This window comes from Urocitellus parryii, chromosome 5, assembly GCF_045843805.1.
Source record: "Urocitellus parryii isolate mUroPar1 chromosome 5, mUroPar1.hap1, whole genome shotgun sequence".
Lineage (NCBI taxonomy): Eukaryota > Metazoa > Chordata > Mammalia > Rodentia > Sciuridae > Urocitellus > Urocitellus parryii.
Window position 1 is genome coordinate 173,248,882 of NC_135535.1, and position 24,690 is coordinate 173,273,571.

General features: G+C 35.3%; 1 protein-coding gene across 5 annotated transcripts in view; it reads left to right on the top strand.

The window, feature by feature from the left end:
• Bmpr1a (bone morphogenetic protein receptor type 1A) overlaps positions 1-24,690 on the top strand; it is a 131,125-nt gene that overhangs the window by 27,034 nt on the left and 79,401 nt on the right. Inside the window, exons 1-2 of one of the 5 annotated variants that reach the window (XM_026397022.2) lie at positions 15,463-15,521; positions 15,910-16,090. The exons of 3 other annotated variants lie outside the window; for them this stretch is intronic. The gene's annotated coding sequence lies outside the window, so the exon portion shown is untranslated. Of the gene's footprint in view, positions 1-15,462; positions 15,522-15,909; positions 16,091-24,690 lie in introns of those variants that run through there. One more of the 5 variants, XM_026397021.2, reaches the window with a different exon arrangement.

The window sequence follows — 24,690 nt, forward strand, 5'->3', positions numbered from 1 at the left end:
CTCTGATTTCTTAGGAACTAATTACTGTCTTTGTGGTAGAAGCAAAACCAAACAAAAACAAGAAACCAAAAACAACAACAACAACAAAAAAAACTAAATCCACCTTGGATTAGTACAACAAATGGTTCTTAAAACCTGGGCTAATACAGGAGGCTAAGGCAGGAGGATAGATTCAATCTCCAGTCACAAAAGAAAACAAAACAGAAATCTTAGTTTTTTTTCCCCTCCCCTCTTTATGGCACTGGGGATTAAACGCAGGGTCTTATGAGTGCTAGATAAGTGCTTTACCACTGAGCTACATTCTCTCCCCTTTTAAATTTTATTATCAGACAGGGTTTTGCTAAATTGCTCAAGCTGGTCTCGAACTTGTGATCCTTCTGTCTCAGCCTAACGAATAGTTGGGATTATAGGTGTGCCCCACTATGCCCTTCTCCTGGATTGCATTTTAAATCTTGCATAAAATAATCTTATTCAAGTTGCAAATCTTTATAATTGCCTTGTCTGTGTATCCAGTGTGTGACCTCCAAAATATTGTCAGAGTAAGCAAAAATCATTTTTTAAGAATTTGATTTTGTGCACTCCCCCTTACACTGTAATAGTGAATAAATCTTTTCCTCTTTAGCATCACAAAGATGCTATTTTGAGGGGTTGAATTACTTTCAGAATGTTGATGTGAAAAGAAAGAGATCAGGTTACACATTCTTTGTTCTAGACTGCCACTGCACTTCTAGTTTGGAGCTGCACTGGGGAAGATAGAATATGCATTTTCCACAAAATCTTCCACCCTACCCCTTCTTGAGGAGCAAGAGAATTAGGCAGTTTCTCTGACATGGCCTACCCTAAAGAGAACAAGTTTAACTTTAGTATTTGTAGAACTTGCTACTTATTTTTTCTTTTAGAGTCTTTAATTTTATATAATTTAGCATTTCAAGAAGTCAGAAGATTATATATTTGTATTAGGAGATATTTTAAAAATGATATTGTTATTTTGAGAATACTTATATTTTAATAATGCAGTTAAACAAATTTACTTCTAATTTATATTGAATAAATTGAGAGTATATAAAATTATATTTTGAATAAAATATTACTGTCTTGGCATAAAGTGGAATTACTTATATGTTTCAAAATTGGTAGTAAAAAGTTCCCAAAGCAGATACAGTATTTCTTTTGTTTCTTTGATACTGTTAGATAAATGAAGACTTTAAAAAGAGTTTTCACATAAAAATTTTCATAAAAAATTCCTGTGCCATATTCTGAATGATAATTTGACTGTTTATGGTATAATTTTTCTCAGTTCAGTTTCAATTAGAGTATAAACTTTTTAATCTTTAAGGAATCATTTAAACAATTTTAGTTATTAAAATTTGAATGTTATTCTTAAATTTTTTTTTTTTTTTTACTTATAGATGGACACAGTGTCTTTACTTTTTTAATTTATTTATTTATTTTTATATGGTGCTGAAGATTGAACCCAGGGCCTCACACATGTGAGGCAAGCACTCTACCACTGAGCTACAACCCCAGCCTCTGAATGTTGTTCTTAAAACTGTCTTTACATGCAACTGGTCCCATTTCTGAGAGTTTAAGAAGCTTAAATATTATTTGTAAAGTGATTATATCTTTATTAAACATTATAAGTCCATTAAGAAATACTCAAATTTTTATTCTAGGTAATTTTAAGTATTATTTATTTTCATCAGTTTACTACTTTTCTGAAGAAAGTCATTATAATTACTAACAAAATTAATTTTACCATTCTTTTAAAAAATATTAATTTTTTTAGTTGTGTATGGACACAGTACCTTTATTTCACTTATTTATTTTTATGTGGTGCTGAGGATCGAACCCAGGGTGAGGTGAGCGCTCTACGTGAGGCGAGGCAAGGGCTCTACAGCTGAGCCACAAACCCAGTCCCTAATTGTATCATTCTTTGTAACAATCTTTTTAATGTTTTGAGATTAGGTGCTGTATTTTCTTAACAGGATATTATACCAGTACACTTCCAAAAGAGAAAACATATAGCTAATAAAACTAGTTGGTAGGTTTTGGGACTTGGTACTTTTGTTTTGTCCTGCTCACACAGGTTTTATTCTCTCTAGCTCATGATTTAGTTATAATTTATTTACACATTTTTGCCCAATGATTTGCTGTCATACTTGGTTTTCTGTGTTGTGGTTCCAATTCTCTAGCTTTGTCTTTACTTCTGTTTTATGCTTTATCCCTTCTGTCTCCCTGCATATCTAGTAAGTCCCAGCTTTACCTCCTCCATGAAACCTTATTTTCAAATCTGGGCTCTTGGTAATTTCTTCCTTTTCTGTGCTTTGGTAGAGTATATAATGCCAGTATGTACTATCATTTTTCTTCCCGCTTATTTGTTTCATGTCTTTAATGTGATTTTAAATAATGATACTAGCTACTGTTCGTATACCCACTATATGCCAACTACTGTGTCATTATTGTTAATTATTATTATTTGGTATCAGGGATTGAACCCAGGGATGCTAAACCACTAAATCACATCCCTAGCCCTTTTTATATTTTATTTAGAGACAGGGTCTAGTTAAGTTGCTTATGCTTTGCTAAATTGCTGAGCCTGACTTTTGAACTTGCAATCTTCCTGCCTCAGCCTCCTGAGCTGCTGGGATTATAGGCATGGACCACTGCATCTGGCTACTGTGTCATTATTATGGATTTTTAAAATAACCGGGTAGGGTAGGTATTGGCATACATCTGAGGAAATTCAGAGCCAGCTACACTATGCCAGAGTTTAGTCACACATTTTTCTCTTTGGCTCCCTTCACACATATTTGGTATCTTAAAACATTAGATGTTTAATAAATTTGAGATGATTACTTGACTCAGTTTGGTTTACTTTTTTTAAAAGATGGTTTTTGAAGCGGTGAGAGAAATAGTCTTAGAATTTGTGAATTTTTCTTTCAAGTTGCATAGTTTTGTCAAGCAACACCGTGGGCTTTTCTTCTAAACTTCCATGTGCCTAAGTGTAAACCTGTTCCAAAAAGACTGAAGTGTGGTTCCCTATCATGCCAAGAAATCTGTATACTGAATGATGCAGGAAGGTGTTTGAGTAGTGAGAATAGGTTTGTGCTATAGGATATATTGTTTAAATTATTAAGATAATATAATTTATGTTTAAAATTCAATATAGGTAAACCTGATAAATGGGAAAAATGGAGGTAATTTCAGGAAAAATTTAAAAATTTTTGAATCTTCAAAACTTTGTACATTTGCTGTTATTTAGATTTAAAAAAATCATTAATTGGGTTAGAGTTGTGGCTCTGTGGTAGAGTGCTTGCCTCACAAGTGCGAGACCCTGGGTTCGATCCTTAGCACCACATAAAAATAAATAAGTGAAATATAGATATTGTGTCCAACTTCAACTAAAAAATAGATATAAAAATCATTAATTGCTAATGAAATTTGAGATACATTTTTGACATCTTGTATTTCATTGAAGATCATGAATGCTTTATATCATTCTTACAGAATCATATTTTTTAAACTTGAAGATTATTCCTTTTTTGGTGTCAGTTTTTTACTAGTTATATTCTGCTTTAGGATTTGCTTTTGTAGCTTCCTAACCTGGCATTTTTGTGTCTTTTAAAAAAACCAAGTAATTGGACCATTTATCACAACCTGCCTACTTAAAAAAAAAATACTAGTATTGGGGCTGGGGTTGTGGTTCAGCGGTAGAGCGCTCGCTAGCATGTGCAAGGTCCTAGGTTCAATCCTCAGCACCACATAAAAAAAATCAATAAATAAAATAAAGGTATAAAAAAATTTAAAAAACTAGTATAAAATTCTTTTGCATGTTATCTGTAAAAGGAGCATTTTAATCATTCTGTCCACATTTGATAAGTGTTGCTGATTTTTTAAAAAAATTAAATATATAATGTGCTTTAATTTTTTAAACGTTCATTGAACTTTGGACTTAAATCATGACAAGGGTTTTACTTTTTAAAATACTGAGGTTTATTATTTGTGTGTCTTAATTGAAAAATGAATGGCTTCAAAAACATCAAAATATAGCTGGGTGCTTGGTTGTGCATGCCTATAATTTCAGCTATTAAGAAAGTTGATGCAGGATTGCACGTTTGAGGCCATTGGGGGCCTTTTTGAGATCTATCTCAAAAATAAAATGAAAAGTGCCAATGATGCAGTTCAGTGGTAGAGAACCACATGCCGGGCCCTGGGTTCAATCTCTAAGTCTGCCAAAAAAAAAAAAAAAAAGAAAAAAAGAAAAAGAAAAAGATCAAAATTGAAGACCTGCATATAGAACCATACTTTAGGATATATATGCATAAAGTTATGTATTTATAGCCAGGCATGGGGGCCCATACCTGTAATCCCAGGGGCTCTGGAGGTAGAGGCAGGAGGATCATGAATTCAAAGCCAGCCCTAGCAACTTAGCAAGGCCCTAAGCAACTCAGCGAGACCCTCTTTCTAAATAATATACAGAAAAGGGCTGGGGATGTGACTCAGCAGTTAAGTGCCTCTGGGTTCAATTTCTGGTACCAAAAAAATATGTATATATGTGTGTGTGTGTGTGTGTGTGTGTGTTTATAAGATATTAATGTAAATTTCAGATTCTGTAATATTTTAAGGAAACCACTTCATTTTAACAGAGCATTTTGTGTGTTTATACATTGGTGCTGGGGCATGTGCTTTACTGCTGAACTACAACCCCACCCCGAGTTGGTCTTTCTACTTTTCCAGTTACATTGAGATTTTGCCCAGTAATGTCTTTTTGCTTAAACCTACACACATTTGTCAAAGCTATCTAGCACCCTGTTTTAAGTCTGCTTCTTGGCATTTATTTTAAGTGTAATTTAATTAGAACTTGCATGCACATTTCTTTTAGATCTGCTTCCATTCTTAGAAACTGTAAACTCCATGTGAGTGGGGAATTTTACTTGGGTTGTCATGTTAGGGGCCTGGCACACTGCCTTGTCTAGCATAAGTGCTTTGCAGCAGCAGGCAGTACTTTTCTTTAGTCTTCTTTAATTATATTAATAAAAGAGCTTTGGTTTTTGCAAGTTTTTTAGAGGCTCTGGAGAGAAACATTAATCAATAAGATCTAACTTGAATTAATTGTTTTAAAAATACCTGACTAATGATATAATGAACAGAGAATATTAATGAAATAAGAATTTAAGGAGTCAAAGTTAAGTTTTTTTGTTTATTTTGTTTTGTTTTGTTTTGGTGGAGGAGCTTGAACTAGGGGTGCTTAACCACTGAGCTATATCAGCACTTTTTATTTTGAGACAGGGCCTTGATCAATTGCTGAGAGACTCATTAAATTGCTCAGGCTGTTCTTGAATTTGCAGTTCTCCTGCCTCAGCCTTTGAGTCACTAGGATTATGTGTACCTCTATGCCCCACTGAAGTTAAGGTTTTAATATCTTTACTTAGCCAGGTATGGTGGTACATGCTATAATCCCATTATTGTCTCTGGAGGTCAAGGCAGGAAGATTGCAAGTTCGAGGCGAGCCTGGGTAAGTTAGCGAGATTCTGTCTCAAAATAAAAACATAAAACAAACATGTAGCTTGGTGGTAGAGTGCCCCTGGAGATATAGCTCGATGGTAGAGTACCCGTGGTTAGTCTCTGATACCACAAAAACAAAAAACATAACAAAACATACACATATACTCAAAAAAACCAAAACCACACACACATTACAACAACAACAAAATCCCCTAAACCTTTACTTTGCAACACCATGGGCTTTTTCTTCTATTGTGATTTAAGATGGTTGTAATTGTTCATTATTGATGATACCTATCAAAAGGAGAGCTTGAACAACCATTTCTGCTGGATTCTGAATGCTGAGAAACAGAAACTGAACTTTGTGAACTATTACAAGTCATTTGTAAAATGAGATAATAAAATTGACTTCTCAAAGTGTAATTTAGACTTTCATGGAATACCATAGTCTGAAAATACTTAGCAATGTGCTTGTCACACTGTAGGTGTTTTATAAATGTTAATTGTCATAAATTTGCTAGGTATAAGAAAATGTCTTTCCTCAAAAGCAATTGTAGTTGGGTGAGGTGGCCCATGCCTGTAATCCCAGTGGCTCAGGAGGCTGAGACAGTAGAATCTTGAGTCCAAAGCCAACCTCAGCAAAATCGAGGTGCTAAGCAACTTAGTGAGAACCTGTCTTTAAATAAAATACAAAATGGGCTGGAGATATGGCTCAGTGGTTGAGTGTTCCTGAGTTCAATCCTCAGTATCCCCCTCCTCCAAAAAAAAAAGCAGTTGTAAATTTAAAAATGAATTTACTGCCCATCTCAAACCTATATAAAAATATAGTATTTAACTTTTAAAAAGATGTTTAATAGCAATTGTTGTTGGCAGGTCTTTTAGCTCCACTTTGAGTCTTTGCATTGTGTATAATATGGAAAGACTTGGAATAAGTGTATGGGCCAGGGCAGCCTATATAAAAATGCTAAATAATTTTCAGTGTGGCTGTTAAAAATTTAGAAGTACCACTGCTTGGTGTGGTGATACATGACTGTAATCCCAGCGGCTTCAAGAAAAGAAAAAAAAGAGTATCATTTAGTTTGTGTTCATGAAATCTGTGAGAATTTTGACTATTTCTATCCTTTGTTTGGTCTATTCATTGGTTCATTCCTATCAGAAGTCTCTAATTGAGCCTTGTATCTCGTAGAAATTGTAAGGAAAAGAAACTATTTCTTAACAAGCTGGTACCCTTTATCTCCTTACTTGGTACCCAGATGTTTAAGGGAATGATCTATCCACAAAACTTGCTTTTTTTTTTTTTAACTGTTTAAAATCCTCCGTCCACTCTTCTTCCCCCCCCCCCCCTTTTTTTTTTTTGGTACAGGGGATTGAACCCAGGCTACTTTATCACAGAGCTACATCCCAGCCTCCCCCCTCCCCTTAAAATTGTTGTAAATGTACACAACACCTCCATTTAATTAATTACTTAATTTTTATGTGGTGCTGAGAATCAGACCAGTGCCTCACACTTACTAGGCAAACGCTCCACCACTGTGCTATATCCCCAGCCCTAGCCTAGCTTGTGTTTATTTTTTTAATTTTGAGACAGGGTTTCACTGAGAACTGCTGTGGCTGGCTTTGAACTGGATGGCTTTGAACTTGCAATCCTTTTGTCTCAGCCTTCCAAGCTACTGAGATTATAAGTATGCCACCATGCCTAGCTCCTATCCCATTTCATATGCTACCTGTCCCCCAACCCCCCGACTTGTTTGTGTTATTGATTGCCTCCATGGTACCAGATTTTCTGTCCTATGTCTTTCAGCCTCTCAGTAACTTTTAACACAACTAGCACCTCTGCACCAGACTCTTAGCCACTGTGGCATGATGCTGTTGCCTTCTGTATCTTTTATTATGGTCCAGGTAGTGGTGAGGGACAATCTAAATCAGGACTCAGGACTGTCTCTTACTGGCTTCCACCCTTATTCTGAAGTCTTTAAGCCTGTGTATAGTCAGTATCATAATTTAGGTCTTATTCCGTACACCCTGCATTTTGAGCTAATTTATGAAATGACAAGAGAATTTGGAAAGTAAAAATAACTGTGTTAAAGAATCTAAATTACATTTGGAATAATTCTTCTATGTTGCAGATACAAATGCTTATATAACTGTGATGGACAGGGAAAAGATACTAGGAATTTGACATGAATTATCACATTTAAATAAACAGTGTTTTTTTTTTTTCCCTCCCTAGAGGAAAATTGTGGTTACAACATGTGATTGAACCTGTCTAGTTTCAAGTAGTGTTCAGATTCAGTGGTTCAAGCTTGAAAGAGAAACAGAAAAAAAGAAATTCTTGCAGGTGCTTCTCATTCTTTAACCTAGAATATTAGTTTTAATTAATTAAAAAAATATGCATTTTAATATTTTTTTTTAATATTTATTTTTTAATCATGGGCGGACACAACATCCTTGTTTTGTACGTGGTGCTGAGGATCGAACCCGGGCCGCACACATGCCAGGCGAGCGCGCCACCGCTTGAGCCACATCCCCAGCCCCCATTTTAATATTTTAAAAAAATATTTATTTTTTAGTTGAAGTTGGACACAATACCTTTATTTTATTTATTTTTATGTGATGCTAAGGATTGAACTCAGGACCTCGAACGTGCTAGATGAGTACTCTACCGCTGAGCCACAACCCCAGCCCCACATTTTAATATTTGAATATCAGCTAGTCAGAAGTTACCTGGATTTAGATCAGTTTTTTCATTCCAACTAAAGCTAGCAGTCAGAGAATTGTGAGGGGGGGAAAAAGTACTTTTATTACTAGTTATTATAAGAACTCAGTTGTCAAATCAGAGTTGAAAATTATTCTTTTTAAATGAAGTCATTTGAGTAGAATAAAATATTCTCACAGTAACTACCCTAGCCACAACTCTAAAGCAGGACATGTCCCTGGCTTATTAAGATTGCTACATTAAAACAAAAATTTATTATGCATTGTTAACTTTAATAACAATTTACATCAGCCTTTTTCTTTTTTGTTTCTGCTTTTGATCTCAAACTTAAAAATTTCTTCTCCATTGCAATAGTGTTTTCAAGATCTTATATAATCTTAAAACCGTCTATCTGGAATTAATTTTGTTGCATGAGGTAAGGATCCATTTTTTTCCCCCAAGTGGTTAGAATATTTCTCTCAATATCATGGGGCTGGGATTGTGGCTCAGTGGTAGAGCGCTCGCCTAGCACGGGCGGGACCTGGGTTCGATCCTCAGCACCACATAAAAATAAAGGCATTATGTTGTGTTAATCTACACCTAAAAAATAAATATTAAAAAAATCAATACATTGTATTGATCTAAAATGTTTCTTTTATTATATTCTTCCATATATGTAGATTTACTTTTGGTTTCTTGACCGTGGAATCAATATATTAGTAATCTTTCAATACATTTTATTATTTGGTAAGGTAAAAATATTTGTTACCTTTTCAAAGATTGAGGATATTTTACTTTGTTTTTTCATATGTCTTTATAGCATTCTTTGGGTTTGATTCCATTCAAAAATGTTAACATTTCTATATTGGTTTAGACAGAACTGCCCTTTTTATAGAATGTAATTTTCTAATTAATAAAATGGCATGCCTCCTTTCATTAATTTTTTTTCTTGATACTGGGGACTGAACCCAGGGGTTCTTAAACACTGGGATACATCCCCAGTCCTTTTTTTATTTTTTATTTAGAGATGAGTTCTCTCTGAGTTGCTAATTGCCTCGTTAATCTGCTGAGGCTGGCTTTGACTCGAGATCCTCCTGACTCAGCCTCCCGAGTTGCTGGGATTACCGGTGTGATCCACTGTGCCTGGCTTCATAAGTCTTTTTGACTTTAAATAGTTTTATAGTTTTTCTTACATGTTTTGGGAAGCTATTATAAGGGAGATCATTTTTCCATTATATTTTGTAATCAGTTTTTGTTAATACACAGGCAACTTATCAATTGTACATGAAACCATTCAATGTATTCTATTCTTTAGTATCTATTTGCAGTTGGATTTAATTTATACAAAATTTACTTATTGTAAAGATAATTCATTTGAGTTTGGTTAGTTTTAAAATACCATGTAGCTTTCATTATAGTGCAAGGTTTGGTTTCTTCAATCATTTTGTGAAGATAAGTGAATAACAAACTAAGTATTTGTGTATTTTTTACTTATTTATTTATTTTGGGAATGGGGATTGAACTGAAAGGCACTCAACCATTGAGCTACATCCCCATCCCTATTTTGTATTTTATTTAGAGACAGAATCTCACTGAGTTGCTTCGTGCCCTGTTTTTGCTGAAGCTGGCTTTGAATTGTGGTCCTCCAGCCTTAGTCTTCTGAGCCACTGGGATTACAGGCATGTGCCATCTTGCCCTGCATATTTGGTTTTTAAATCATCTTTATTTAGTAAAAGTATATCTCAGATCTGTAAACAGTTTTAAATTTACTTTAGTATAAAGATCTTTTTTTATCTTTAACTCTCTAATATGTTCCTTTGTCTGTTTTGACTGAGAATAGTAGAACTTCATTACCTTACTGTTGGAGAGACTAGCCATCCAAAATCAAAGTGGCAGTAGAACTGTGCATGGATCTGTTCCTGGACTCTTTCCTAACTTCTAGTAATCTCAGGCATTTCTTGAGTTTTAGAATCTGTTTCTCTTTATAAGTCTGTGTTTAAATGTCTTTTTTTTTTAAATTAGGATACCAGTCATTGGACCAGGGTCCAGTCTTAATAACCTCATTTTAACTTGAAACTCTTGATTACCTATATCCATATAAGGTCAAAAAGGTTAGAACTTCAACATATGATTCTGATTATTTATGTTTTTGTTTTTACTTGTAATTTTGAAATAATTTTATATTTAGGAAAGAGATAGGAATAGCATTGTGAACTCCCGTATTCTCCATTCAGATTCACATATTTAACATTTTTTCTACATTTATTATGTCTGTTAAAGTTTGTGTATAAGAAATATTTGGCTGTTAGTACTGGCAAACTCACCAAGGTTTCTGAAGTTAAGCTGTATGCTCAAGAATGTATTTCTTCAATCCTAAAATGCATTTAACTGTGTAATTAACAGGTATAGAAATATCAATATTCTGTGTCCCAAAAAAGTGATGCCAGTTAAACAGTGATATGCTGCTTTTAAGAGGCATACTGATTTCACAGTAGGTTTGATGAATCATTTGGAGTCAATAAAATATAAAAATGCATCATTGAAATATATATAGTAGAATGCATATTTAATATATGTGCATATATGTATATATATGTGTGTGTGTATATATACATATATATACACACACACACACACACACTTTAGAAATTTAATTTTTAGAGTAGTTTTGGGTTCAAAAGCAAAATTGAACAATACAAAGTTTCCACATACTTGTACTCACATATGCATAAGCCACCACTGCCCTATTATTAGTATCTCACACCAGAATGTCGCATTTGTTACAGTTGATGAGCCTACATTGACACATCATTACTATGCAATGTCTATAGTTTAAATTACAGTTCATTCTTGAGAGTATAATTTACGTGTCTTGACAAATGTAAAATGACATGTCCTCCATTGTAGTACTATACAGCCTAATTTCAACTACCCTAAAAATTCTCTGCTATGTTTATTCTCCCTTCTTCTCTTCACCCCTGGAAACCATTGATCCTTTTTAACTTCTCCATAGTTTTAATATTTCCAAAAGGTCATGATTGCAATCACAACTCCATTGGATTCTTTAATGTAGAAATACACATTTAACTTTCCTCCGGTGTCTTTTTGTGGCATTTATTTTCAGTGCTGAGTAGTATTTCATTGTTTGGATATATCACAGTTTATCCATTTACCTAATGAAGGACTTCATGGTTACATCCAAGTTTGGAAAATTATTAATAAAACAGCAATAAATTTCTGTGTACAGGTTTTTACATGGATATAAGCTTTCAGCTCCATTATGTTAAACACCAAGGAATGCAGTTGCTGGATCAGATAGCAAGAGCATGCTTAGCATTTTAAGAAACTGTCAAAACTATCTTCCAAAAAGGATGTAACATTTTGCATTTCTACCAGTAGTGAATGAGAGCTCCTTTTGCTCCATATCCTTGCCAGCTTTTGATGTTGTCATTGTTCTGGATTTTGGTTGTTCCATTGCATGTGTAGTGGTATCTGTTTTTGGTTGACATTTCCCTCGTGACAATATGGAGCTTCTTTTATATGGAGCTTCTTTTCATATGCTTATTTGCCATCTGTATGTCTTCTTTGGTGAGGTGTCTATTAAGACTTTGGTATCCCCCGCTTTTTTTTTTTTTGGTATTGGGGATTGAACCAAGGGGCACTTAACCGCTAAGCTACATCCCCAGCCCTTTTTTATTTATATGATTTTGAGCTGGGTCTCACTAAGTTGCTCAGGGCCTTGCTAGAGGCTGGCTTTGAACTTGTGGTCCTCCTATCTCAACCTTTCAAGTTGCTGGGATTGTAGGGTTGTGTCATCTTGCACAGCCCCAGTTTTTTTTTTTTCTTTTAAGATGTTAATGGACCTTTATTTTATTGATTTATTTATATGTGATGCTGAGAATCGAACCCAGAGCCTCACACATGCCAGGCAAGAGCTCTACCACTGAGCCATAACCCCAGCCCCAGTCCCAAGTTTGTTTTTTTTTTTTTTAAATATTTGAACAGCCAGCCCCAGCTTTTAATTGTGGTGTTTGTTTTCTTATTAAGTTTTAAAAATTCTCTTGATATTTTGAATAATAGTCCTTTATCTGTGGTGTCTTAATACAGATAATTTTTCCTAGTCTGTGGCTTGTCTTCTTATTCTCTTGACAGTGTCTTTTCTAGACCAGAAATTTTATAATTTTAATGAAGTCTAACATTAAGTATTCCATGAATTGTACATTTCCAATCTGTATAGTTTTTATTTCCTTTTCTTGGCTTTTTACATTAACTAGAACTTGCAGTATGATGTTGAAAAGGATTGGTAAAAGGTGACATCTTTGCCTTGTTCCTGATCTCATTATAAAGCTTTTTTAAATTTCTCACCATTAAGAATGTTAAGATATAGGTTTTGTAGCTGTTTGTCCATTTAAGGAAGTTCCCCTCTGTTGCTGGTTTTCTGAGAGGTTTTTTATTTGTTTGTTTTGTACTGGGGATTTAATCTAGGGGAACTCTACCAGTGAGCTATATTCCCAGCCCTTTTGATTTTTTGTTTTGAGACAGGATCTCCCTAAATTGTTCTGGCTGGCCTAGAATTTATAATCCTCCTCCCTCAGCTTCCCTAGTTGTTGGGATTATAGTCATGTGCCACCATATCTAGTGTTTTCTGAGAGTTACTGTGAATGAGAGTTGGATTTTGTCAAATGGTTTTTCTTTTTTTTCTTTCTCTTTCTCTTTGGCACGGTCTTACTGTGTTCCTCAGGCTGGTCTTGGAACTCCTGGGTTCAAGTAATCCTCCTGCCTCAATCTTTTAGATAGCTGGTACTATCGATGTGCCCCACTGTGCCTGGCTTGTCAGATGCTTTTTCTGCATCTGTTGAAATGACTGTGTTGCTTTGCTTCTTTTTTTAAAAAATATTTATCATTTTAGTTTTAGGTGGACACAGTATATTTTTATGTGGTGCTGAGGATCGAACCCAATGCCTCATGCATGCTAGGTGAGCACTCTACCACTGAGCCACAATACCAGCCCCTGCTTTGCTTCTTTAATTGGTTGATATGGTTGATTTCATTAACTAGTTTTTGTTGTTGTTGTTTGGCATTAGGAATTGAACCCACAGGTGCTTTACCACTGAGCTACATCCCCACCCCTTTGTATTTTTTATTTTGAGTTGGGTTTTGCTGAGTTACTTAGGCCTTGCTAAATTGCTGAGGCTGGCTTCTAACTTGAGATCTCTGGCCTCAGCTTTCCAAATTGTGGGATTAAAGGTGTGCATCACCATGCCCAGCACACGGATTGATTTTTGAATGTTGAGTTATCCTTGAATAATGGGTATACATTCTACTTGTATAAAATTCTTTTTATAGGTTGTTGAATTTGGTTTGCTGTTTTATTGAGGATTTTTGCATTTGTGTTCATGAGAATCATTGGTCTCTTTTCTTTTTTTGTAACATCTTGGTCTGGTTTTAGTATTAGTATAATGCTGGCCTTATGGAGTCAATTAGGAAGCATTCCCTCTGTTTCTGTCTCTTGAAAAGAACTTACAGAGAATTGGTATAATTTCTTCCTTAAATATTTGGTAGAATTCACCAGTGAGCCTTTTGGGCATAATGATTTCTATTTTGGAAGATTATTATTCCAATTTCTTTCTTTATTTTTTTAATATTGTTAGTTGTAGATGGATACAATATCTTTATTTATTTTTTTTATGTGGTTCTGGGAATTGAACCCAGTGCCTCACACATACTAGGCAAGCGCTCTACCATTGAGCCACAGTCCCATCCTATTTTAATTTCTTTAATAGATAGGGCTGTTCAGATTGTGTATGTCTTGTGTGAGTTTTGCCAAATTATGTCTTTCATAGAAGTGCTCCAAGTCATCATATTGGTCTGTTATTAAATTTCTGGGTGTAGAGTTGTTTATAAGTTAAGTATCTTTTATCCAAAATATTTAGGACCACAAGTATTTTGGTTATTGGAATATTTGCTTATATATAATAAGAGATCTTGGGGATAGGACTCAAGCCTAAACAGAAAATCATTAGTTTCTTATAAACTTTACTTGCATAGCCTGAAGATAGTTTTACATGATATTTTTTTTAAAAGAAACTTATATTCTTTTTTGTTTAATATTTATTTTTTAGGTGTAGATGTAGTGTTGAGGATCGAACCCGGGTCCCTCCTGTGCTAGGCGAGCACTCTACCGCTGAGCCACAATCCCAGCCCTTTACATGATATTGTTAACTTGCTTACACTATGAATCCTTCATCTGCCAGATGCTCAGCCTATATTCCTTTATCATCTTTATAGTAATGTACGTTTAGAGAGAATCTGTGGTTCTGTCTCCTTTCATTTCGATATTTGTAGTTTGTGCCATCATTTCCCCCCTTAGTTATCCTAGCTAAAGGCTTATCAATTTTATTGATCTTTTCAGAGAATCAGCTTTTGGTTTTGTTCATTTTCTCTATTCCTGTTTTCATTAGCATTAATTTCTGATTTTTATTATTTGCTTTCTACTGTTTACTTTGGATTTAATTTGCTCTTCATTTCTAGTTTCCTAAAGTGGAAGCTTCAGTTGATTTTATTTTTTCCCCCAGTATATGCAATTCAGTATTATAAATATGAATTATATTCTCATATTTCTGAGTTTCTCTATTTCTAATGTTGTTTTCATGTTTATATAATCTTAATGATTTTTGTTTGGGGATAGTAGGTTATACTTCTTAACTGTTTCATGTGTCTGTCCTTCTGGCATACTTTCAGTTGTCTGTAGAGATGTCATTTTCTCCTTCGTCTACCCTGCCTCCCTTCTTATAATAAATTGTATGAGTGTGGATATGAAAAATTTCATGGGTCATTTTTATTGAAAATAATTTTTTCTGAAATTTTTGGAGAAGATGTGATGCAGGGCAGCATTTCTAACTTCACAGAATTATTTGGGGTGATAGTAAAAAGGTGGTAGGTTGCCTTTCCAGATCTCCCGGTTCTGTTAACTGCACATCACTTTTATGTGGGCCTCGTCTATTCTTTGTTTCTGTTGCACCTTTCCTGCTCAAATTTGTTTTCCTTCAGTGCAAGACTTTGTCCTACAAAGGAGGTCTTGTTGGTCATTTTTGAAGTTCAAAAGGCCTTGACTGCTGCATCCACTTCAAACCTTATGCCCTTACAGGGCCATTTGCTATCATCTTCAACTGAATTGATCAATTTTCCTATTCTCAGTTTCATCTGCATTTTCACATTTACTCATTGAATATTCCAGTGAATACTTCTTTGCTGTTTTGCTGGTATAAGGACATGCAAGAGGCAAAGTAGTCCTTACCCTATCAAGGCCCCAAAATTGCAGGTATGACTTTTCTTTAAAATTGGAGATAACAGTTCAGCCTAAAAACTGACTTAAAAATCTGTATAAGAAACAGTCATACCCTGGACTTATTAGCCCCTTTACTGCATGCTGTCCATTCAGCCAAGTGCCTCTTTGGGGTAATGGCTTTCTAGTTCTCATTCACATTATTTTCCTTTCATACTAAGCCTGAGGGAACATTTAATTTCTTTACCCCTTCAAGTTAGATAGGATCATGTGACTGATTCTGGGTACTGGATTTTGATGGAAAATTGTGTTACTTCTGGGTTGGCATAGTAAAAAGTTCATGAAGATATTCTCTCTCTCTCTCTCTCTCTCTCTCTCTCTCTCTCTCTCTCTCTCTTTTGTTGTTGTTGTTTTCTTGATACAGGGCAAGATGGTCCAGACTGGAAATAGACCTGCTTGATGTCATTGTACATATTACATGAGTCAAAGTTTTCTTATGTTGAGCCATTGAAATTTTGGAGTTATAAACACAGCTGTCTGATAGCCATCAACCACATATGTCTATTGAGCCTTTGAAATGTGGGCAGGCCTGATTGAGATGTGCTGTAAGTTTAAAGTACATACCAGATTTAGAAGACTTAAGTATGCAAAAAAGACTAAAATATCTTCTTAATAATTTTCATATTGATTACATATTGAAATGATCTTAGATCCGCTGGGCTAAATAAAAACATTAAGTCAATTTCAGCTTTTTCTCTAATTTTTTTCCTGAGGCTGCATTGCTAGAAAATAAAAAATTACACATTTCTTTTAAATAGCACTAACCCTACCTGGAGTAAATTAGTACTCCATCTCATCTTGGTAGAAAATGGTAACTGTTTATCTAGAGAAGTCAAGCCAGTGGTGGTCCAGATTTGCAAAGAGTACAGAAAATCAATACACTTTAAGCAGAGGTTAAGCAAAAGCCTACCACTGATTCAGGAGATATACCCCCTTCTCTTAATTTCTGTCCCATATCCCTTTGGATTTGTTTGCAGAGCACTGGAGGTATATGCTCCATCTAGGAGATTGGAGGAATCTTCTAAGAAATTGAATGTCTCCAGGGAAGAGATCAACAGAGTCTCCATATTAGTACAGGCAGGTGACTGACCAACTATCTTAAAGTGAAGCCAACCAACTTACAAGCCCCAGCTACAACCAGAGAATATGTAGTCGGGGTTCATGAACTTCATGAAATGGTAAAGGGAAAGAGAATAATAACTGTAGCAGTGAGTCCATTTGTGTATTAAGAAAAAGCAAATAACAACAGTACATCGAATGTATGAAATATGATATGTCAAGAGCTTTGTAATGTTTTGAACAACCAATAATAAAAAAAAGTATAAAAAAACTCAACAGTACAAATAGGAGAAAATTAGCATATCATCTTTGTGATTAAGCTCTCCCCCAACATCTATATTCCATCTTTTCCCCCCCAGTTTTTTCAATGTGGTAAAATATATACATACATAAAATTTATGTTCTTAACCATTTTTAAGTGTACAGTTCAGTGTATTAAAATATTCATAATGTTCTATAACCATCACCATTCATCTCAGAATTCTTTTCCTTTTGTAAAATGGAAATTAAACTCATTAAACAATAATTACCCCTTTCCCCAGCTTTGGCAACCAACCTCCATCTCTAAATACCTCATGTTAGTAGAATTATACTTATTTTTCTTTTGGTGACTGGCTTATTTCACTTAGTATATGTCCTGAAGGTTCGCCATGTGGTAGCTTATGTTAGAATCTCCTACTTTTAAAGACTGAATCGTATTACTTTGTATGTTCAGGCATGCTAATGAGAATGATGTTCTGAGAAATTTGTTGTCAGGTGATTTTGCCCTTGTATACTCAATGGAGTGTACTTACGCAAACATAGATGGCACAGATCAGTCACTTGATTTGGCCTCTTGATGCACTTGAGAAGCAGTAAACACAAAGTGTATGAAGCTGCTACTGATGTAATACAGCATACTGCTTTACCTTTTTATAAGTACTTTCTGAAATAACAATTGAAAGTAAAGTTTATACATAAGCCACTAATATAGTGGTTTATTATCATTATTGGATATTATGTATTATATATAATTGTATGTGCTGTACTTTTTATATGACTGAAAGTATAGTAGGTTTGTTTATACCAGCATCATCACAAACACATGTGTTATGGTTTGGATTTGAGGTGTCCGTGGAGAAAGAAGTACATGTTAGACAATGCAGGAATGTTCACTTGTGAAATGATTAGATTATTAGACCTGTGATCTCATCAGTGGAGGTCTTTTATCAATTAATTTGAGTAGATTACTGAGTGGTTAACTGTAGGTCACTGTAGGCAGTGGGGCATGGCTGGAAGAAGTAGGTCACTGGGAATTATATGATGTGCCCTTGAGGATTATATACCATATTCCTTGCTCCTTGATCACTCTGTCTCCTTCCTCCTCTCTCTCCTTCTTTCTCTCTCTCTCACTCTCTCTCTTTGTTTGTCTATCTCTATCTGTTTTCGGGCTGCTAAGAACTGAGCAGCTTTCCTTCATTATGCCCTTTTGCTATGATGTTCTGCTTCACCTGGGGTTCAGAGCTATTGAGTTGGCCAACCATAGACCGAACCTCTGAAACCTCAAAGTATACTTTTCCTTCTCTAAGTCTTTCTGGTCAGATATTTTGGTCACAGTGAAGAAACACTAACACAACTTGAGTAATGCATTGCACTGTTACAACATCTTAGGCGATAGGAATTTTTCAGATTCATTATAAACTTATGTGATCACTGTTGAAATGTGTCCAGTTTTGACCAAAATATCATTAGGCAGTAAATGACTATATATATAAGACATTTTGATTATGGATTCATTCATTGATGAACACTTGTGTTACTTCCACATTTTAGCGATTGTGAATAATGCTGCTATGAACCCCAGTGTACAAATAAGAGTTCTAGGAACAATTGTACTCCAGCAAATTGGATTACTAGATGATGGACAGAAAAGCTATCAAGACTAAAACATGAAGAAATGAAAAAATCTGAATAGATCTATAACACTGAATAGATCTATAACACAAAAAGTCTTTCAATAGTCAGGTGAAGTGGTACATACCTGTACCCAGCAATTTGAGAGGCTGATTCAGGAGGATCACAAGTTTGAGATCAGCCTCAGCCACTTTTAGCAAGGCCCTAAGCAACTTAGCAAGAATCTGTTTAAAAATAAAAAGGATGGGGATGGGGTTCAGTGGCTAAGTGCCCCGGATTTGATCCTTAGTACCAAAACAAAACACAACAAAACAGAAACCTCCCCAAAAAGAGAAATCCTGGACCTAATGGCTTCACTGTGAATTCTATTAAACATTTAAAGAACTAACACAGGTCTTCCTTAAACTTTCCAAAGAAGAGGAAGGAACACTTGTATCTTTAAAGATTTCTTATATATTAAGAATACCATGTTTTGTGACAGTTTGCTTATATTGAGAAACTTCAATTTTTAAAAAAATATTTATTTTCTAGGTGTAGGTGGACACAACACAATGCCTTTATTTATGTGGTGCTGAGGATCGAACCTGGAGGGTCGCCCATGCGAGTCAAGCACTCCACTGCCGAGCCACAATCTCAGCCCAACTTTTCAATTTTTTAAAAAAGTTAAGATCTTTGCAAATCTGAGTTTTCCTGGAAAACTGCCTTCTTTCCACCAAAGTAGACATGTATGCTTGAACTGTGTGGCTTCCTTGACCACTCATCTTACCTCCTAAAAATAATGGCAATATATATTACCTTCTTACATTATTACAGTGATTGTTGAGATCACCAGTAGGGTAACAACTCCAGACATACCGGGGATTCTCTGGGTTTCTGAGTAGTGCAGGTTATGTGCATGCTGGCTATGGAGAAGAAATGATTTCTCCAGCTTCCTCCACTACATACCTGTAATCCCAGCAATTTGAGAGGCTGATGCAGGAGGATCACAAGTTTGAGATCAGCCTTAGCCACTTATGTTTGTATATAAATTGTTCAGAGGAAAGTTGATCATGTGATGTATAGGCAGATGATTTCTCCAGTTGCTGTCCAGCACTGTTCCTACTCCTCTCTGCTTCTCACCCTGCACCTCTTCTCCACCCCTTTGATTTTGGAAGATGACTTCACTTTCTACTTCTTAAATTAAGATGTTCAGTTTCTTCTTGTTCATCCACTTCAAAGATCTCTTTTCTTTTTGTGCTGCTGGAAATCAAACCTCCAGGACTCTGTGCATGGTAGACAAGCATTCTGCCACTGAACCACACCCCTAATCCCAAATATCTTTTTGAGCCCTTTTCTTCTTTTTTAACACGTTTACTCCTTTTTTCTAAGGCTAGATTCTTGTCTCGTGAGACTTTCTTTTCATTGCCCCTCTATCCTTCCTTGGCTATTTTCAGTTTGTTGGCAAACCTGGTGAAATTTTCTTTAAATTTAGTATATCTCTAGCAATTAGAGAAATGCAGATCAAAACTACACTGAGATTTCATCTCACTCCAGACAATCATCAAGAATATAAGCAACAATAAATGTTGGTGAGGATGTGGGGAAAAAGGCACACTCATACATTGCTGGTAGGACTACAAATTGGTGCAGTCACTCTGGAAAACAGTATGAAGATTCCTCAGAAAACCTGGAATGGAACCACCATTTTACCCAGTTATCCTACTCCTCAGTTTATACTCAAAGGACTTAAAATTGGCATACTACAGTGACACAGCCACATCAATGTTTATAGCTGCTCAATTCACAGTAGCTAAGCTATGGAACCAATGGCGGTGCCCTTCAACAGATGAATGGATAAAGAAACTCTAGTATATAACACAATGGAATATTACTTAGCCTTAAAGAAGAATGAAATTATGGCATTTGCCACTAAATAGATGGAATTGGAGAATATCATGCTAAGTGAAATAAGCCAATCCCAAAGAACCAAAGGCTGAATGTTTTCTCTGATATTCGGATGCTAATTCACAATGAGGGGTGGGCAGAATAGTGGTGTTTTGGACTAAACAGAAGGTAGTAAAGGGAGGGAAGGGGCTATGAGGGTAGAAATGATGGTAGAATGAATTGGACATTATTACCCTATGTGCGTGTATAATTATATGACTTGTGTAACTCTACATCACATAAAACCAGACAAATTGTAAAGTTATACTCCATTTATGTATAATGTGTCAAAATGCAGTCTACTGTCATGTATGACTAATTAGAACAAATAAAAAACAGTATAAATTAGCAAAACCTTCCCTTCTCTATTACTGCCTTGAGGCTATATACCATTTTCCTTTTCACCTCCAGACTTCTCAAAATGGTCATGTATACCTTTATAGCTCCAGTTACTTGTTATTTGCTTCTTTCTTGCCATTGCCATTTTTTGCATCACTTGTTTTTAAATTGTGGGGTCCTAGTTCTCCATGGCTTTTATTTTTACCTCTTTTGCATTATTACCTTTTACTCGCTTAATTTTTTAAAAACCTCACTTTAAAAAAAATTTACCTTGTAATAGAAAATTTGAAAAATACAATGAAGTATAAAAAGAAAATTTTCAACTGTAATGCCCCAAATATTCATTATTAAACTTAGGAGTATATAATTTGCATATCTCTCTCTTTAATGCATTAAGTTAAAAAATCATACTTTGCTTATTTTTTTGTTATCTGATCTTTTTCTGTTTTAATACATTGTGAATATATTTCCAATCACTCATTCTTCTGCAGTATAACAGTAACCACATAAATTGGTAGTGTTGAGATTGTCCGCTTTAACATATTAGCTTCAATTACTCCCTACCTGTGTGACATGGGACCAGTTACTACCATGGATTTTAATGTCTTGGTCTTGAAAACAAAGAAAACATTTTTATCTAACTCCTAGGATTCCTTTATGTGGCAAATAAGAAAATATATTAAAAATGATTCTTGACAATTAATAACTACTAGCTGTTGTTACAGTATTATGTGACTGTACTATAATTTATTTAAATTACTTCTTTTTGCATGTTTTTGTTGTCGTTAATAAGGTTGTGAGACCATCCAGGTAGTGGGTGCACATCATTATTTTTTAAGTGTAGGTTTTTTCAACATTGTTTTAGTTGTTGATAGACCTTTATTTTATTTACTTATATGCAGTGCTGAAAATCAAACCCAGTGCTTCACACATGCCAGGCAAGTGCATTACTGCTGAGCCCCATCCCCAGCCCCTTAAGTGTAGATTTTTAAAAAATATTTTTTAATTGTAGTTAGACTCAATATCTTTATTTATTTTTATGTGGTGCTGAGGATCGAACCCAGGGCCTGCACGTGCTAGGTGAGCGCTCCACCGCTGAGCTGCAACCTAAGCCCAAAGTGTAGATTTTTATTAGTAAAATTATTGGACTAGTGAGTATATGATACATCTTGCTAAATTACCCTCTAGAGAGGTTATGCTCATTTAACCTCATGGGACTGTACAAGAGACCATTAGCTTCCTTACATTTTTCAAGAAACCTTCATGCCTTTTATGCTGCTTCTCTTGCTTAAAGTGAGCAACACTATGATGAATGTATAATTTTTCTGCTTTTGCCAAAATATTGTACTTAGTTATAAAGGGATCAGTGACATTATAATTAGCCACAAATACTTCTTTCTTTCTTTCTTTCTTTCTTTCTTTCTTTCTTTCTTTCTTTCTTTCTTCCTTCCTTCCTTCCTTCCTTCCTTCCTTCCTTCCTTCCTTCCTTCCTTTCCTTTCCTTTCCTTTCCTTTCCTTTCCTTTCCTTTCCTTTCCTTTCTTTCTTTCCTTTCTTTCTTTCTTTCTTTCTTTCTTTCTTTCTTTCTTTCTTTCTTTCTTTCTTTCCTTCCTTCCTTCCTTCCTTCCTTCCTTCCTTCCTTCCTTCCTTCCTTCCTTCCTTCCTTCCTTTCCTTTCTTTCCTTTCTTTCCTTTCTCTCCCTCTCACTCTCTCTCTCTCTCTCTTTCTCCTTCCTTCCTTCCTCCCTCCCTCCCTCCCTCTCTCTCAACTCTGAGCCACATCCCTAGCCCTGTTTTGTATTTTATTTAGAGACAGGGTTTCACTGAGTTGCTTAGCACCTTACTAGGTTGCTGAGGCTGGCTTTGAATTCGAGATCCTCCTGTCTTAGCCTCCCGAGCTTCTGGGATGACAGATGTACACCACTGCGCCCAGCAACCACAAATATTTCTTGATCTGCATTTCATTTAGGTTTGGCTTCAGAAAGAAAGAGAATTAGAGCCTGTAAAGATGTGCACAAAGATATGTAGAAATAGGTTCTGAGTCTTTCTGTTTTGAAATTTCTCATATTTTATCCTAAATGAATTTGAATCTCCTACTTTATTTGGATGCCAGGTTGTATGTGGATAAGATTTTTAATTACTTTGTAGTCTGATTTACTATTTTTTTGGGGGGGGTTGGATTTTTAAAGACAGCTTTACTGAGATAATTTGCATGACATGATTCACCCATTTAAAGGACACACTTCAGGGGGTTTTGGTATATCTGTAGATAGGTACAACCATCAGTACAATCAATATTGGAACATTTCGTCACCTCCAAATGAAACCCTATACCCTTTCACTATCACTCCTTTATAACTTTTTTATTTTTAAATGGTATTTTCTATTTTCAATTTTTTATATTGTAGATAGTTTGTACAGGATTTGGGAAGAGAAAGTATGACATTTGGATTAAAAGTTCAGTATCTGGAGTCTTACTGATAGGTTGGAATCCCAGGTCTTCCTTAATATCTGTGTGACTTTGGGTGGGTTACTTAACCATCCTGAGCCTGTTTTCTTATCTGTAGTATGGAATTAGTAGTGGTGCTTGCCTCATAGGTGTATTTTAAGGGTTAAACAAGATAATAAATATATAAAATTTAGCACATAATTGACACATAGTATTCAATAAATGGAGCTCAATAAAGGTATTATTGGTATCATACTTTTGTTTTTAAATCATCTAGCAAGTGTTTGGTGCTAGTGGATGTTGTTATTAAATCCTGAGTGGTGTTTCTGTCAGTGTTTCTGAATGTTTTCTGATAACAGTATTAGTAGTTTACTCTTAGAAAGTGTTTGCTGTTTGCCTGGCTCTATTCTAAATGTTAAACCTTTATTAACTTCTTTGATCCTCATATTTCAGATATGTTTAGTTGTTATTCCCATTTAATGGGAATTAGAGGAGGTTAAACAACTTGGTCAAAGGATTTACAACAGGTAAGTAGTAGAAGGATTCTAAACAGGATTCTAGCTCTCAGTCTGGGTACAGAGCCCGTGCTCTTATCCCTGTGCTTTTATCATTACTGTCTCCTTCCTAAAAAAACAGTTCATGGGTTTTTAGGCATCTTAATATCTTGGCTGCTAGAGGATCTATATTGAAAAGGACTGTGAGGTCTTTAGTGCTTGCTTGGAAGAACTAAACTGAGTGGTGATGTCTGCTCTGATCATGGACCTCAGGGTGGTTTTGTTTTCCATCCAAATCAGATCACACCTTGATGGTTCTGCTCTATCAGCCTAAAATGAGGACTCTGGGTGGGGCCAGGGCTAGCACTTCTTGGGTCTCTTGGAATGTTTATTTAAACCTGAACTATTCCTTCCTTTAATGCTGTCAAATCCTGCCAGTCCTTGGAAGGCCACCTTAAATTACTTCTCTGGACTCAGCTGCAGTGATCTTTCCACCTGTGGAGTCACATAATTGTCATGTGTAGTAGTGTGACAGCATTTGTATTATAATTTGGCACCATTATTTCCATTTTAGTGTATTTTTGACTTGACATGTTAATTAAATGTTGCTTGAGACAGGAAACTATATCTTAAATGTTTTAAAATTAATTACAGTACCCCAGGAAGTATGAGCAAGTAAGGTAGGTAGGTAGGTAGGGTGTGTGTGTGTGTGTGTGTGTGTGTGTGTGTGTGTGTGTGTAAATATTTTTCTTTCAGTCTCATTCCTGTCAATAATAGTTGCTCTCTGAAATTCAAACTCCCAGACTTAGTTCCAGAGGTATGTGGTATGTGTTTGTAAGAAGGTGGGTAGTCCTTAGGCTGTTGGGTTATATGCATTATGTGCATTATACTGCATCTGATTGTCTGAAACTCTGTTTTTTTTTTTTTAGTTGTAGATGGACGCAGTAATTTTATTTTACTTATTTGTTTTTATGTGGTAGCTGAGGATTGA